Genomic DNA, 15341 nt, shown 5'->3' with positions numbered 1-15341 from the left:
AGAAGAAGCAGGTCTTTAGGATCAAGAAGAGAAAACTAAAATTGTTTCTCCACAGAAAGTCCCCCAAATTAGGAACTTATAACATATTAAAATTTCAGAAGACAACAATCGGGGAAGTTCTATCATTCTCTAGAGAAACAGCAATATAAGTAGATTATACTTACTAAAATCACACAACAGAGATGGCACCACTGATTAAAGCAGGCACAAAGGACGATGTTGAAATATAACAATGTCCTTTAAACAAGAACTACAGGATTACTGTCAACTCAAAATCAAAGAAGACTCTGTCCAGCACTCCCCCTGTGCTGGTTCTTCTTGCCAACTCAAATGGCAGAGAAAACCTTCTTGCCATGAGCTCCCTTTGTAAACTTTGTAAGCTTTGTAGACTTGGCAGGAACTGTCCAGGACCCTGCCTGAGGATTTCTAGCAGCCAAACCCTGCTGCTTCAAGTTCTGCCCCTTTGCCCCACTCTATAACTTTCCCCAGGACACCCCTCTTCTGGTCTTCAGCTTCTCTGAGGGCCATCGTTTGTGGCACTCCCCATCCATTTCTGTGCTGTGACTACATCACTTCAAAGTTACACAGGTCCCCTTTATTTGTAACTCCCCCCCCCCAAATCAAAGGAAGTTCAAGGACAATCATTCACTGGTGCCTCTTTTTCCTGAGTCACTAGTTAGAGCCTTGCCTGTAAGGAATTGAAAGACCATCTTCCAAGCAGTGGGAATGAGAGGGTTAGGTGCTCAAAAAAGTCTTAACTACACAGCATGAAGAAAGGGTGAGCTACAGGAGATGTTGCTCTAACAGAAAAGAATATGAAAGCCTTTGAGAAAAAGAATCAATATTTTAATTACTGGGAAACATTGGCATGAGCAGAAACAAATAAAAGATTAAAGCAGTGAGGCATAAAAAAGTGAATTCTAAATATACCATCCACTGCCTTTTTAGAAAGATAAATATAATTTGAAAAACACATACGCAGACTGATTTTTAAAAAGAGCAGAAACTTGTCTGTTGGAGGGAATGGCATTAGTAAGAGTGATTGACCTTGCCCCTATGTGCAATGTTAGCTGCTGGGATCTGTATTCTGACACACACAGCTACAAACAATGGCTCCTTAACCTAAATTGTAATATTTACTGACTCAAGCTAACCTAAGTAAAAGGTAACCAAACATCTGATCTTCTTTTATTCACATGCATGAATTAATACATGATGGGAAATTACAAACTCTGACACCCTGCTAGAATCAGGTCTTTCCTCACAATGGGGACCGCTGGAGATGAATGTCTCAATCATTAGTCTGTGATCTAGCCATTGTCTACCCAGTTTCACTGGGCACTTTCTACAGACCTCCTCTTCCAGTATGACAGCAGAAGCCATGCTGCACATGTTTCTAAAATAGCCAGTTCATTACATTGCTCAAAAGACTAATTATGTTTGTCTGTGTTTTTGAGACTGTCCTAGACTCACTTTGTAGACCAGGCTGGCCTTGAACTCACAGGGATCCACCTGCTTCTACTTCTTAAGTGCTTGGGATTAAGGTGTGGCCACCAAGCTCAGCTTCAAATGAGTAATTTTAAAAAACTGTTGTTGTATAGTCTTTTATCTAGGGAATTTAGAATTTTTCACCAAGAGGAAAACAAGGTCACTGCCCTGGGGAGCAACAGGTTGGTATCCAAGCCACCTGAGTCAACATAGTTGGTCTCAGAAACATTTTCCAAAAGAATAAAAATACAGCTGTCCTAGAATTAACATGCCTTTTCAGGAAGAAAACACTCTACACACAATTGAAAGATTACTTTTAAAAGTCTGTTAATGAGAGCATGCATCCAGTTCTGGCTAATGCTGCCAACAGATTTGGCATTCCACATAAGCTCTCATGTCTTTTCAGTTCAGGACCCAGGTTATGTTTGGAACATTTTCAATATGGTCTGAGACTGCAAGTTTGGCCACTTAGACTGATGAGGGATTACACAGCAAATACATCCCCAGAATCCTTTCTGAAATACACTAGTGCCCTGAAAATGCAGCTTATTCTTCAGTGACAAGGTCCAGAGTTCGAGGTCCCACAAGATGAGAAGATTAAAGTAGAAGGTAGAAACTAGAAGAGCTGAGGTGGGGAGGACTTGCACAAGCTATGACTTATGCCAAGTAAGCTTCTCAAGAATAGCATCTTGTGTACTACATCCATGGAGGAAATGGACCATATGTGAGGCTTCTCATACACACACACACACACACACACACACACACACTCACACACACACACACATATATATATAGTTTGTTTCTTTCTTTCTTTCAAGGCATTGCTTCTCTGTTTTAGCCTTGGCTGCCAGGGACTCACATTGCAGACCAGGCTGGCCTTAAACTCACAGCGAGCCACCTGCCTCCTGAGTGCTGGGATTTGGGGCGTGTTCCATAATGCCGGGCTTCCAAATATACCTTAGACCAAATGTTACATGCTAAGAACAGATTTTTAGAAGTTAGAGAAACTAGGGGTCTGAGTTTGTAATCCTGCCAAGGATGTTTCTACTCACAATGCTTTGTGTAGATGTAATCCACACAGTGCAGTTAGTCAGAGACCATCACCAAGTCCAGAAAATTCCTAAGACCGAAAAGGACCTCACAGATGGCCACATCTTCTGCTGCTTATCTCGCAGCCCCAGGGAGCTGATGAGGGAGTACACAGCAAATACATTCCCAGTTTCCTCTGCCCAGCTGTCTGTTCCTCCTACTGTGAGCAGTGACTCTGCACTTACCATATTGTGTCTTCTGACCTTGCCTGAGCTCTCCTCACAGCACCCAGCAAAAACACTCGGAGCATATCTTACATGGCCACTCAAGTCCGCTCCAGTACAGAGAGGAACTTACAGCATGGCACCCGGAAGAACACTCTTTCTCTCTTTCCTGGAGTCCCTGGTTGGCCATTGAGTCTTGAGTGACAGGAGCACTTCCCTATGGCTAGAGTGTGCTGAAGGGACACAGCACAGTAGTTCCTGGAACAGGCTTCCATTGCAGGACCAGTCCCTTTTTTTTATGTGGAGAAATCTGCATTTCAGTAGCACTCCCACCTGTTCTCCAAGACCCTGCATTTCCACCTTTGCACTCACCCCAGGGGAGAACCAGCCTCTCAGGCCTCCTGAGCTCAGATGCCCGCCCATCCCCCCTTTGCCCCTGAGCTCAACAGGTCCCAACTTCTGAGCTTGCCTGAGGTCCCAGCCAAACCCTCAGGCACTTTCCTTTTTCCTGGAATCAGGGTGCACAGCTTGCAAAGCCTTTACTCATTTCGAATTGGAGTTATCAGTCTGTCCCACAAGTCAAAGGGTACACAAAAGATTCCAAATTAAAGAGAGTTTAGGAAACAACATTTTTGTTTTGTGGCTTCATGCTATGTTCAGGTAAACTGCAGCTACTTTTCACCTGATAGATATGAAACAAACCTGGGAGGAAAGCAGGAAAGAGATGATAATCATTTTAGAGCACTGTAGTTAATCAACACATCATCCTCTGTGGAAAGGTGATTAAAAAGAAAACAAAAACCCACAGTTGTGCTAGGGCTGCGGGTGGGGGTGGCAGGTAGAGGGTGGAGTGGAGGTGCGAAGGGAGGGGGCATGGGGGATGAGGGCGTCTTCTCCAGCAAGGAGAGAAGAGTCAGTGGGTCTCTGCTGAGCAGAGGGCTCTTAGATGAGATAGGGAATCAGCAAGGACAGGGAGGGAGCCAGGCATGATGTTCAGGTGACAGACTAGCAATCATGCTGCTTCCCTGCTGTGACACACAGGCTACCAGGTGATTTATTTATACAAGTTTCAGATAGCATGCCGGTAACCCCAGCATTTTGGAGGCCAATTCATATCCTTGAATATATATAAATTTTGTGGCCACGCCTTACATCAACCTCTCCCCATACCCATTAATCCTAGTTAGAGTCCTGGTTTGGCAGAATGCATGTCTTTTTTTTTTTTTTTTTTTGGTTTTTTGAGACAGGGTTTCTCTGTGTAGCCTTGGCTGTCCTGGATTCACTTTGTAGACCAGGTTGGCCTTGAACTCACAGCGATCCGCCTGCCTCTGCCTCCCAAGTGCTGGGATTAAGGGCGTGCACCACGAAGCTCGGCCTCAGAATGCATGTCTTTGTACCCCATTCACGATTGGTGGCCATGGAGGCCAGGAGTTGGTGTCAGAACGCCTGGGACTAGAGCCAAAGATAGTAATGAAGATGCTCTATGAATTTCCCAGAAGCTCTATGGTAGCTAACAACCTGCTGTAATTTCTGCACCAGGACATCTGAGAGCTTCTTGGCCTTTGCAGGCACTGTGTACAAATATATACAGACAAATACTTGTAATCATAAAATAAAAACAAGGTTTAAAAAAAAAGAAGGAATGGAATTCTCTACAGTGATGTCACAGGCCTCAGTCAGAGCAGACAGGCCTAGTTAAAATGAACTCTTTCGGGTCCTCTATGAAAGCAAGTTTGTCCTTCTTTTTATAATTTATATATGTTCCTGCATGATTTTTACCCAACAGTGGACTCAGATGTCTCTGTCTTTACATTGCGACCATCTTTAGACGTGGATGTGCTAGTTGATCATGAGTAGGAATAGGCAGAACTCTATATGAACTTGTCCAGACTCACGATATAGTACCCCAGGCTTTCTTTTTGGAGAGAGTTTTCTGAAATAAGGCTTTCAAAGTGGACAGACCTTTCCTTAATGCGGATCTTTTGAGATGATAATATTGATCTTTAATCAGGGCCACAGCTATGGGTGTCAACCCACATATAAAGCAGATATTGTAGAAGGAAGCTTTCTTTCTTTGGCTGTTTTCATTAGTCTAGGCTAGGAAATTTTCATTCCTTTAGTGTCTTTACATCCTAATTTTTGGACTTCTGGAGTATACTGAGCATCAGTTAAGACATCCACCCTCATGGACCAAACAAGTTCTGGAGTCTTTACGTTTCTTTTGGTAGATAGCCAAGGTTGAACTAGCTGGACCACAGTTGTGAGACATTCAAAAAATTTACTTTCAAAATACACAGAATGAGATCCACTCTACCAGTTGTGCTCATGTTGAGAACCTTAACTAATAAAACTGTGTTTTTCATCTGCCCACTGTGGAAGATGTGCTGGGTAGCAATAATACTTTTGTTGTTGTTTGGTTTTTGTTTGTTTTCCAACACAGGGCCTCTCTATGTATCCTTGACTGTCCTGGACTCCCTTTGTAGACCAGAATGGCCTCTAACTCACAGCAATCTGCCTCCCTCTGCCTCCCAAGTGCTGGGATTAAAGGCATATGCCACCACTGCCCAGCAGCAATACTGTTTGTAAAAGCATTATGCCCTGATCCACTTCTATTTAAGTATTTACTTGCCTTCAAGACTACACTTTTATAAATATTCATTTGCTAAGAGCTTAATTTGATTTTAGCAGAAGAAAACCCCTAAAGTAATGGAACCATTATTGAGCTTTTGGCAAGAGAAAGACATCTCATTTTGTTTGGGGTCTGGTTCCTGGTAAAACTGCTTCCTCTTTCTGTACAAATGCCTCTTAAGTAGCTTCCCTTGGCTCTCTCTAGTGGGAGTTGGCTATATTTTATTCTACCACATCTTCTCTGATTCATCACCTCTTCTTACACACAATCATATCACTTTCAAGCCTGGGTGCTGCTTCCTTCTTTAAATTCATTTAACCTTCAATTAGGATTAAAGGACTATATCACCATATATGGATCTACTTTTTTTTACTAGATACTTGCTCTATACCAGGCTGGCCTTACTCAAATCTGTTTGCTTCTGTCTCCTGGATTGAAGGCATGTTTTGTATTACAACTGAATCACACAGACGTAGAAGACCTTTAGATGTGATCTCTTGCCTGCTGGGTTACATAAGCCTAAGAAAGTCTTTAAATGTGATCTCTTATGAGAACAGCCATGTTCTCAATTAACACTTTTCTGCAGAATGCGGCATCTCTGGGAAAGGAAGGGTCCTTGGAATCTATGTGAGTGAATCTAGCTGAGACCTGTACCATCAGGTTCTAAGAGCCTGAAGTTGCCAACCTCTATAGTCACGTGGGACTTCCAGTGGAGGGAGGGGGACACAAAACCAACCTTAAAGCCTTTGACCCAAAATTTATCTTGCCTACAAAAAGTATAGGGATAAAGATGGATTAGAGAGTGAAGAAATGGCAAGCAAATAACTTGCTGCTCAACATAAGACCTACCCAAAGGAGAAAGAGCCAATCCCTGACACTATTAATGATACTTTGCTATGCTTGCAGACAGGTCTCTAGCATAAGAGTTTTCTGAGAGTCTTCCTCCAGCACCTGATGGAAACTGATGCAGAGACCCAGAGCCAAACAACAGGTAGAGAGCAGGGAATTTGGGGGAAAGTTGGGAAGAAAGATAGTGGGATCCTGGGTAGTTGAGGACACCACAAGAAAACTTACAGTCAACTATCTTGAACGCATGGGGACTCACAGAAACTGAACCATAATCAAAGAGCATACATAGGCTGACTACACATATATAGAAGATGTGCGGTTTGGTGAACATGTGGTCCCCTAACAATGGGAATAGGAGCCATCTTCACTATGCTGTCTGCCTTTGGATCCCTTTTTCCCTATCTGTGCTGCCTCCTTAGGCATCATTGGGAAAGGATGTTCTTGGTTGTGCTGCAACTTGAGATGCCAGGGGACGTTGATAACACTTGTGGGCCTCCCCTTCACTGAGGAGAAGGAGGGCTACTTGGGGAAAGGGGGAATGATGGTGGGACTGGGAGTAGAGGAGGGAGGGGTCAGGCTGTAAAGTGATTTAATTAATTTGTCCATTAATGAGCGGCACAGTCTATAGTCATGGATGCTTGATAGCATGAGAAGGAAGCTGAACAATTTCAAACTCAACGCAGAAGAAACAAAAACATAAAATGGCTTGAGTCTACAGCCACTCAAATCTCATCCCTAAAAAGACATCTAGGTAAACTCCTACTACAAAAGCTCCACTAAAAAAGCCAATTAAAAAAAAAAAGAAGAAGAAGACAAGTATTTTAAAAATTGACACTAACTAGAGTCATTCTGATTTGACCAATTAAATTCTGATATTGGTCATTATTGACCCACAGTGAAAATGCATTTTAAACAACTTCAATGATCCTAACAGTCTGCAATAGCTCATCCACTATTAAAGAGTACAAAGACTCTTCTGACACTCCAGAAAATCTTTTGATAGCTATATTTTCTAAAATCTGGAAACAGGTTATATCTTTACAATATACAATGGCACAGAATAAACCTTCCCATTCCAATTGAGAGGAATGTACATATAGTGAGGCAAGATTAGATGGAGACAAAAAAAAAAAAATCCAGCAACTCAAACACCAAGTACCCTAGCTTTGTCTGATACATGGGGCTTCAGTTTCACAGGGTGTAGATGGCCCTACGACTGCAATTTCTCATTCATCACTCAGTTTTGTTACTTTAACTCAGTATATGCATCTCTCCATGATATATTTCTTAGAGCTTAGGTATCTCAACACCTTATGGTCTCAAAATGCAACACGGGCTACATAGCCTAAGACTGGTGAAATGAAATCTCATAGTTTCCTTACTGGGGCACTGTCTCTGCAAACATAAATAGCTGGAGAACGCTGAACTGAACCCAGAGAGACAGAATACATGACCTTGAATTGTGCATCTTTCTTGTTTTAAAAACCAGTACAATGGGAGCTGGAGAGATGGCTCAGAAGTTAAGAACACTGGTTGTTCTTCCAAAGGTCCTGGGTTCAATTCCCAGCAACCACATGGTGGCTCACAACAATCTATGATGAGATCTGGTGCCCTCTTCTGGCCTGCAGACAGAATACTGTATAAATAATAAATAATAAAAAAACAAAACAAAACAAAAAAAATACTACAACAATGGGTGATCCTGCCACTTTGGTTTCTAAACTGAGATGAAATATGCCAGCCATGGACCAGAGTTGCAGCAGGTTCTATATGAAGTGCCTGCTTTGCAATGACTTTGCTTATACTTTCCATTCATTTAAGGTGTAGCAGGAATGGGTGTTGCGCATCTTAGGCTTCCAATGTAGAGTAGGGCTTTCTATTTACTGGTGATAAGCTCCTTGAAAATCCCTTCTTCTCTTTCAGGATTTGACGGCCATCTAAAATTACCTAGTTCTGTTTTTTCTCTAAACCCACAGACTGCATTTACTTCTGCCCCATTTGTTGCTTTTTTAGATGATTCTTTCAGCTCACAATCCAACATTGAGTAAGGTTAGAATAGAAACTCAACCTAGAAAATTATAGCAAAAACCATGGACGAACATTGTTCCTGGCTTGCTTGCTTACTTGAGCACTCTCTTAATTGCAGCCTGATCTCTTTTCCAACCCAGGCACACTTGCTAAGGTATACTGCAACCCTAGTGGAAGAGCCTCCCACATCACTAATCAATCAATATAATCTCTCACAGACATAGCAAGCAGCCATTCTGATGAGGGCATGCCTCATCATTAACATTTTTGCCTGCTTTAATTGGCTTATCTGCAGCTGAAACCTTCTTAAGCCTACAAGCCTCTTGGGGTTCAGGAATAGCCCACACTGATCACCTGGACACCAAACTCAGGTCAGAGAAAGTTTACTGATCATTTCAGAAGTACTCACTGGTCAAGAACGTACTATGGGTTTGAGAAAAAAGACTGTGACTCATTCATTCACAGAGTAATTTAAAAAGATCATCAGGAAGATTCAATTTTATTTCAGGTATTGTGTGTAACTCATACAAGAAGAATTAGTTCTATTCCTGGTACACTGTGCCTAGGTGGATAGACAAAGCATTTTAAACTGATTCCATGGGATATAAGGTAGGGGATATTGGGGATGTGCTAGTGCCCTACTCTTCTCCTGAGAAAGAAACAAAGCAGGGTAATATTGCTTAACTCCAACAGAACAGACATTTATCTTTAACTCAAGCAGAACAAGCATTCATCCTCTGTTGTTCTATTCTAAGCAGCAAGTATTGAACTAGGCAGCAAGTACTGAACTGAAACAGCAAGTGTTGAATTGTGCACCATAGGCTTCACTTCAAAGAGAGCCTCTTACCACAACTTCTTGTGGTATTCTGGCTGATTCTGGCCAGTTCTGCTGACTCATACCTACTAGGTGGAGACTTGCTGGCTCTGGTGGATTCTGTCACTGTCACTGATTCATGGTATTGTTTGTGCTTCCTATTGGACTGGATTTCTGCTATCCTGCCAGGAAGGATAGAATCTCCCCCAAGGAACTGTTTCTAAACTAGTTCACACCCCCTTTTTCTATCAACCTTCTTTCTCCCCTACCTCTGGTTGGTAGATTAAAAGGAAGAAAAGGAATTTAGGAACCCTAAATAAAGTAGGTTTTGAAAAACTTAAACCTACAATAGAGTTGGGACTGGAGCTCACAGAGTAGCTCCAGTTGAACAAATCTCCCACCCTGTGAGATCCCTGTCAGCAGCAACTACAACTGATGCTTTGGGTGCTGCTGCCTTTTCCATGGCTTCAGCTTCTCAGTTTCTCCAGGAGTGTGATCGCTCATCCCAGCACTGTGGAGATTTAGCCACAGCAGCTCTGCAGTCCTGGGGTGTTGCTGTCTGGAGATGTGGAGAGGCCAACACCACAAGCTGAAGATCTGAGAACCCTTCTCATAGAACACACATAGGTGGCACCCAGGTGAGCAGAAGATGTAAAGAAAGGGCACCTAGGGAATGATGTAGGGGGATTCCAAGGCCAAAACTTGAAACAGCCCTGCCTGGCTGCTGGAGATCCTCAGAGGGGGACCTGGAAACTTTCTTGCAAAGTATACATAGTTCACAAAAAAAGTCCATGGCAGAGAAGGGTTTACTTGTTGCTTCATTCTGCATGAGTTAATCTATGCTGGGAAATGACATCATCACTCACCTGGCCTCAATCAGGTCTTTCTTCATAGTATTGACTCTCACAGTTGACTGCCTTAAACATTAGTCTGTGAGCTAGTTATGGCCTGTCCTGCTTCACCCTGCAGTGTAAACATAAACTGTGCATCCTATTCTGATCTGAAAGCAGAAGCCATGATCCAAATGAAAATCTTTATTCCTGATATGGAAATGGACGGTTCACTAATCGACTAAAATGAGTTATTTAAAAACTCTGCTGTGGTACACTCCTTTAATTAAAGAACATAGGAAGTTTAGTCAAGAAGAAAGCAAGGCCATTTCTCTGGGAAACAGACAGCCATCCAGGCCCCCCTGAGGTAGCATAGCTTTATCAGAAAGACTTTTCTCCAAGACATTAGATGCAGCTGTGCTAGAATTAATATGCCTTGACACACAGACATCATAATACAAACAAATAAACATTGCTAATAAAAATCTTTGTAGTGACAGCTAAAAACAGATTTTGCATTCTACATGCTGCCGCCCTTAAATTTCTTTAAATATAGTCCCCAGGTTATGTTTTGAACAATTTAAATATGGAGTGGACACAGCAAGCCTAGCCACTTAAGACAGTTCCCCAGCCATGATAGTGACAGAAGTATTTCTAAAGTACACTAGTGCTTTCAAACATCAGTGACAGAGTCCTAAGTGGAAGGTTCCCGAGGATGAGAAAGAAAGGAAAAGTAGAAGATAGAAAGTACAAAAGCTGAGATGAGGAGGTTTTGCACAAGCTATGTCTTATGTCAAGTAAGGTTTGTAAGAATTGCATCTTGTATACGGCTCACAGGGGGAACTGAAATAAAAGGGAGATGTTTATGACGTCAAGTGAAGCTTCATACAATGAGACAAACTCGAGAGGAGAGAGAGGATCTTACACTTAAACGTTAAATGCTAATGGCAGAACTTGTAGCAGATCCTATAGAAAATAAGGCTTTCCAAGGTTGGCATCCTTCCTGGAGCATTTCTATGCACGAGCCCAAGCTCCAGAGGAATTGCCCAAATGTAGCCCCATAGGAAGTTATTCAGTGGCCAGGTCCAGGTCCAGTTCCAATTCCAGTCTAGGTCCAGGAAGGCAGAAGGGTCACATAGGACACCAAGGGGGCCGCGTTTGGTCGTTGCTTATCACACAGCCCCAGGGAGGACCCACCACATCAGGTCCTGCAGCTCACCTTTCTGATGCTCCCCATTGGGGATGTTCAGTTGGCATCTGCAGTTGCCCTCTGCCTCCCCTACATGCTCTGTAAAATCCTACTTCTTTCTCCAACCCTGGCCCCTGCAAGGAAAGCCTCTGCACATTCTTAGCATTCCTTCAGATGCTCCAAGCCCCACCCCTGGGGCCAAGGGCTTCCCTAGTAGAGCAGGTGGCAGATACTTCATCTTCCTTCACCTGCAATCCTTGTTGCCATACCTGGGGGCTTGGCAGATGATTTCCTCTGGCCTTGTCCCCTGAGGCTACTGAACTACCCCAGCAGTTTCAGTGCCCAAGTAAACTTGCCCTTTTTACATTCAATCTGGCTTCCATTGGCTTATTCCACATGTGGAGATAACCCATCATTTCCCAGTAACCCTGAGCTAACCGTGTTGCCATTTTGGGCCTTGCCTGAGCTTCGCTCACAGAACTCAGCAGCAGTGCTCAAAGCAAATCACACAGAACCATTAAAGAAAGCTCAGCTAAAGAGATTCACCTATGCATGGCAGGCAGAAGAAAGAGCCTCATTTTCATACTGGCTGGTCCACATGGAGTTTCTGATTGGCCAGCAAGTCTCAAACGACATGAGCACCTCCCTTAGAATTAGAGTGTCCGGAAGGGACACAGGAAAAGAGTTCATGGCCCAGGCTTCCTGTCAAGGGCCATACATTTCCAGGTCTGCAGAGATTGGCATTTCAGTAGCACGTGTGCATATTCTCCAGTAGCCTACTGGTCTGTCTTCCCACACAGCCTCACCACTCCAGCTAGCTCTCCACAGCTACCTGCTCCACCCATTTCTGGGCAGTGACCCTCCACTCACCATGTCGGGACTTGGGGACTTGCTTGAGCTTCTCTCACAACACCCAGCTGCAGAGGTCAGAGCACACCACGTGGAACCACCCAAGCCTGCAGAGCCACACAGCTGAATCTTCAGCAAGATTCCCGGAGGTACCTGCCTCCCCATCTGACCTGGGGCGTGTCTTTAGCTGGAGGACCTGATGGGCCAATTCGTCTTGAGTGACATATACACCTCTCCAGGTTAGCATGCTCTGGAGGGGCACAGAATTATGGTTGCTGACCCAAGCTTCCTACCCAGGGACAAACTTTTTCCAGAGCTGTAGAGACTTGCATTTCAGTAGCACTGTTCTCCAATGCCCTCAACATCTGTCTTCCCAACTAACCCGGGGAGGACACACTGCTTGTGCTTCCTCAGCACAGCCTCCTGCTCCTCCCCTCTGTGGACAGTGACCCTGACCTCAACAAGTCACACACCCAGTAGCCACTTCCCCTGCTTCCTCCTCTATCTAGGTGGGTCACTTGAAGAGCCCATTTCTCAACTTGCAGTGGAGTTATCCATATGTCTCACTAGGAAAGAGCAATGTTAGGAGACAAGACTTTAGTTTTGTGTCTTCAGGCTGGGTACAGGCAAACTACTGCTTCTTTTTACCAGGGAGTTATGAGACAATCATGGGGGAAAAGCAGGAAACAGATGGCAAACACTGGGAAACACTGTTGTTAGCCTTCAACTCTTCTCGAGTGGGAAAGTGAAAAACAATTGCACAGCTATGCTAGTCAAGGTTCTCTAGATGAATAGAACTGATAGAAGGAATCTTTCTTTGGTCCCAGGGTTTTTCATATCTATCATGTGAAAGGTTGCTGTACACAGCATGAAGCCACAAAAGCAAAACTTTTGTTTAGTAAACTGTCTCCCTAATTTTGACTATTTGGGTCCCCTTTCAGTTGTGGCACAGATTGAATACTCCACTGTAAGTTGAGTGATAGGCTTTGCAAGCTATGCACCCTGATTCCAGAAAGAAGAAGAAGGGAAGTCCCTGAATGTTTTGAAGGGAGAACAGACAGGTTCAACAGCTCTGACCTGGTGAGATCAGGGTGGCAGCCCAGTAGGGGCCAGGTGGTCATGGTACACACCTTTAATCCCAATGCACAGGAGGCAGGGGCAGGGGATCACTGTGAGTTCGAGGCCAGCATAGTCTCCAAAGTGAGTTCAGGACACCCAAGGCTACACAGAGAAACACTGCCTTGAAAAATAAGACAAAGAAAGAAACAAAATTACTCATGTGAGTAATGTAATCAACTGACCATTTCAGTAACATGTGCAGCACAGGTTCTGCTTTCAGAGGAGACCAGAAGGTCTGCAGTAAATGCCCAGTGAAACGGGGTAGGCAGTAGCTAGAGCACAGACTAAGTTTTGAGACTCAGCTACAGGCAGAAGTCCCCATTGTGAAGAAGGACCTGATTCTAGCAGGGTGTGTGGATTTGTAACTTGCCAGCTGTATTAATTCATGCATGTGAATAAAAGCTGATTGGATGTTTGGATACAATTTGGTTAGGTTAGCTTGAGTAAGTGAATATTGCAATTTCAGTTAAGGGGCCATTGGCTGTAGCTGCGTGTGTCAGGTTAAAGATCTCAGCAGCTAACAGTGCTCATAGGGGCAAGGTCAATAACTGTCTTATTAATGCTATTCCCTCTACCAGAGAAGTTTCTGCTCTTTTCCAAAATCAGTTTACCTATGTGTTTTTCAAATTATATTTATCTTTCTAAAAGGTCAATTGATGGTGTTTTAGAATTTTCTTTTTTATTTATCAGTGCTCTAATCTTTTATTTGTTTCTCCTCATGCCAATGTTTTCCAATAATTAAAATATTCATTCTTTTTCTCAGAGGCTTTCATATTTATTTCTGCTTAGAGCAACAGCACCTATAGCTCACCCTTTCTTCATGCTGTGTAGTAAAGATTTTTTTGAGCACTTAATCCTCTGATTCCCACTGCCTGGAAGACAGTCCCTAACTAGTAATTCAGCAGAAAGAGGCACCAGTGAATGATTGTGCTCTATCCATTTGGATTTGCGGGGGCAGGTACAAATAAAGGGGACTTGTGTAAGAATTGTTTTCCCTGACCAACTTAGAAGTGATGTAGTCACAGCACAGAAATGGATGGGGAGGAAGAAAAGTGAGAGGTTTACTCATTTGACAGTAATTGGTATTAGCAATGAGGAGTCAGGTATTCAGTTTAAGATGATCAGTAAAAGTCCAGCTATCCACTTTTGGAGGGTCACAGAACAAGGCAATCCAGAATAGGCATGAGGAAATGAACTCATTTCTAAAAACCAAATTTCTGATGTTTGTTTAGTTCCATCAACACAGAATACATGTGCACAGTAGTCTAGCTTTACCTGACAAGAATGTTATTTTTCCTGTTGGAAAACGTACAAGGTGAGAGAAAATATGGGACTAAAACTTGGTGTGCTCTACTACATATGTTTAGTCTCTGAATTATTTTGGACCATACAACCTGTTCCAACTTTAAAATAATGATATAGATTATCCTTAAGGTACTTCAACCTTTTCATTTCTCCCTACAGTTAAATCTTAAAGCCTGAGACAAAGTCTGGGTGCCTATTTAACAAATCAATAGAAACCTGGCTGTCAGGTTCTCCTAGCATCACTCAGTCCCTACTTACTGCAAGGTAATGGTTGGCATACACCACCCTCTAGCCTAGTGTTGGGCTGTCCTGCTCTGAGCTTCCCTTCCTTATGGAATCCAATAATTTGGGTTAGCTGGTGCTTTTCCTCTATCATTTACAACCCTGACTTCTAGGTCTTCCTCATGGTCCTCCCCTCTTTCCTTTCTTCATATGGCTCTTGGGCATGTACACCCTGGATACCCTCCCACGACCTCCTCCCCCTCGCTGGTGTCTCTGGCTCTTATCTATAAATATCTTACTCCACCCTGCCTAGGAACAGCTATTTCCTTTCCACTTTACCTTACATTCAAATTCACTTTTTTGCTTTGTTACTCTCTGATTTTGACTGAGGTTCAGATGCAGGACTTCCCAGCTATGGAATAGAAATGGCTGTGCTGTATATTCAGTGTGTAACATCCTATGTGCCTTGAAAAAGGAACAAGAAGTGTTCTGGGAGATTAGAAAATTCTTTAAAAACAAATTCCCCAGAGTAGTGTTCTGTCTGGCCCTAAGAAGGAAGGGTGCAGCTGGGAAGGCTCCAACTGTCTGAGGTATTTGACCTCTGATCTCCTGGTAGAGGAGCTGCTACCTTCCAAAGGCCAAGATGGAGTTTCTAAGCTAATGAAGGACTCTGGGCAGGTTTAGGAAAGAGGGGCCTGAGAGGAAGGTAGCCTACATATATTTTCCAGGATTCCTCTCTGATGCAGCTGTAGGAAACTGTGAG

At 43.3% G+C, this 15341-nt stretch overlaps 2 protein-coding genes across 3 annotated transcripts in view; one reads left to right on the top strand and one right to left on the bottom strand.

Moving 5' to 3' along the window:
- The window catches only part of LOC311587541 (uncharacterized protein), a 297218-nt gene that overhangs the window by 188833 nt on the left and 93044 nt on the right, over window positions 1-15341 (bottom strand). The window lies entirely within an intron of this gene.
- The window catches only part of LOC311587539 (uncharacterized protein), a 167708-nt gene that overhangs the window by 93788 nt on the left and 58579 nt on the right, over window positions 1-15341 (top strand). The gene's annotated exons all lie outside the window — the stretch shown is intronic.

The sequence above is a fragment of the Acomys minous genome (assembly GCF_964271855.1).
Source record: "Acomys minous genome assembly, chromosome: 16".
NCBI classification, from domain to species: Eukaryota; Metazoa; Chordata; class Mammalia; order Rodentia; family Muridae; genus Acomys; species Acomys minous.
The sequence above is the reverse complement of the archived record's forward strand: the minus strand, read 5'-3'. Positions and strand labels throughout refer to the sequence as shown.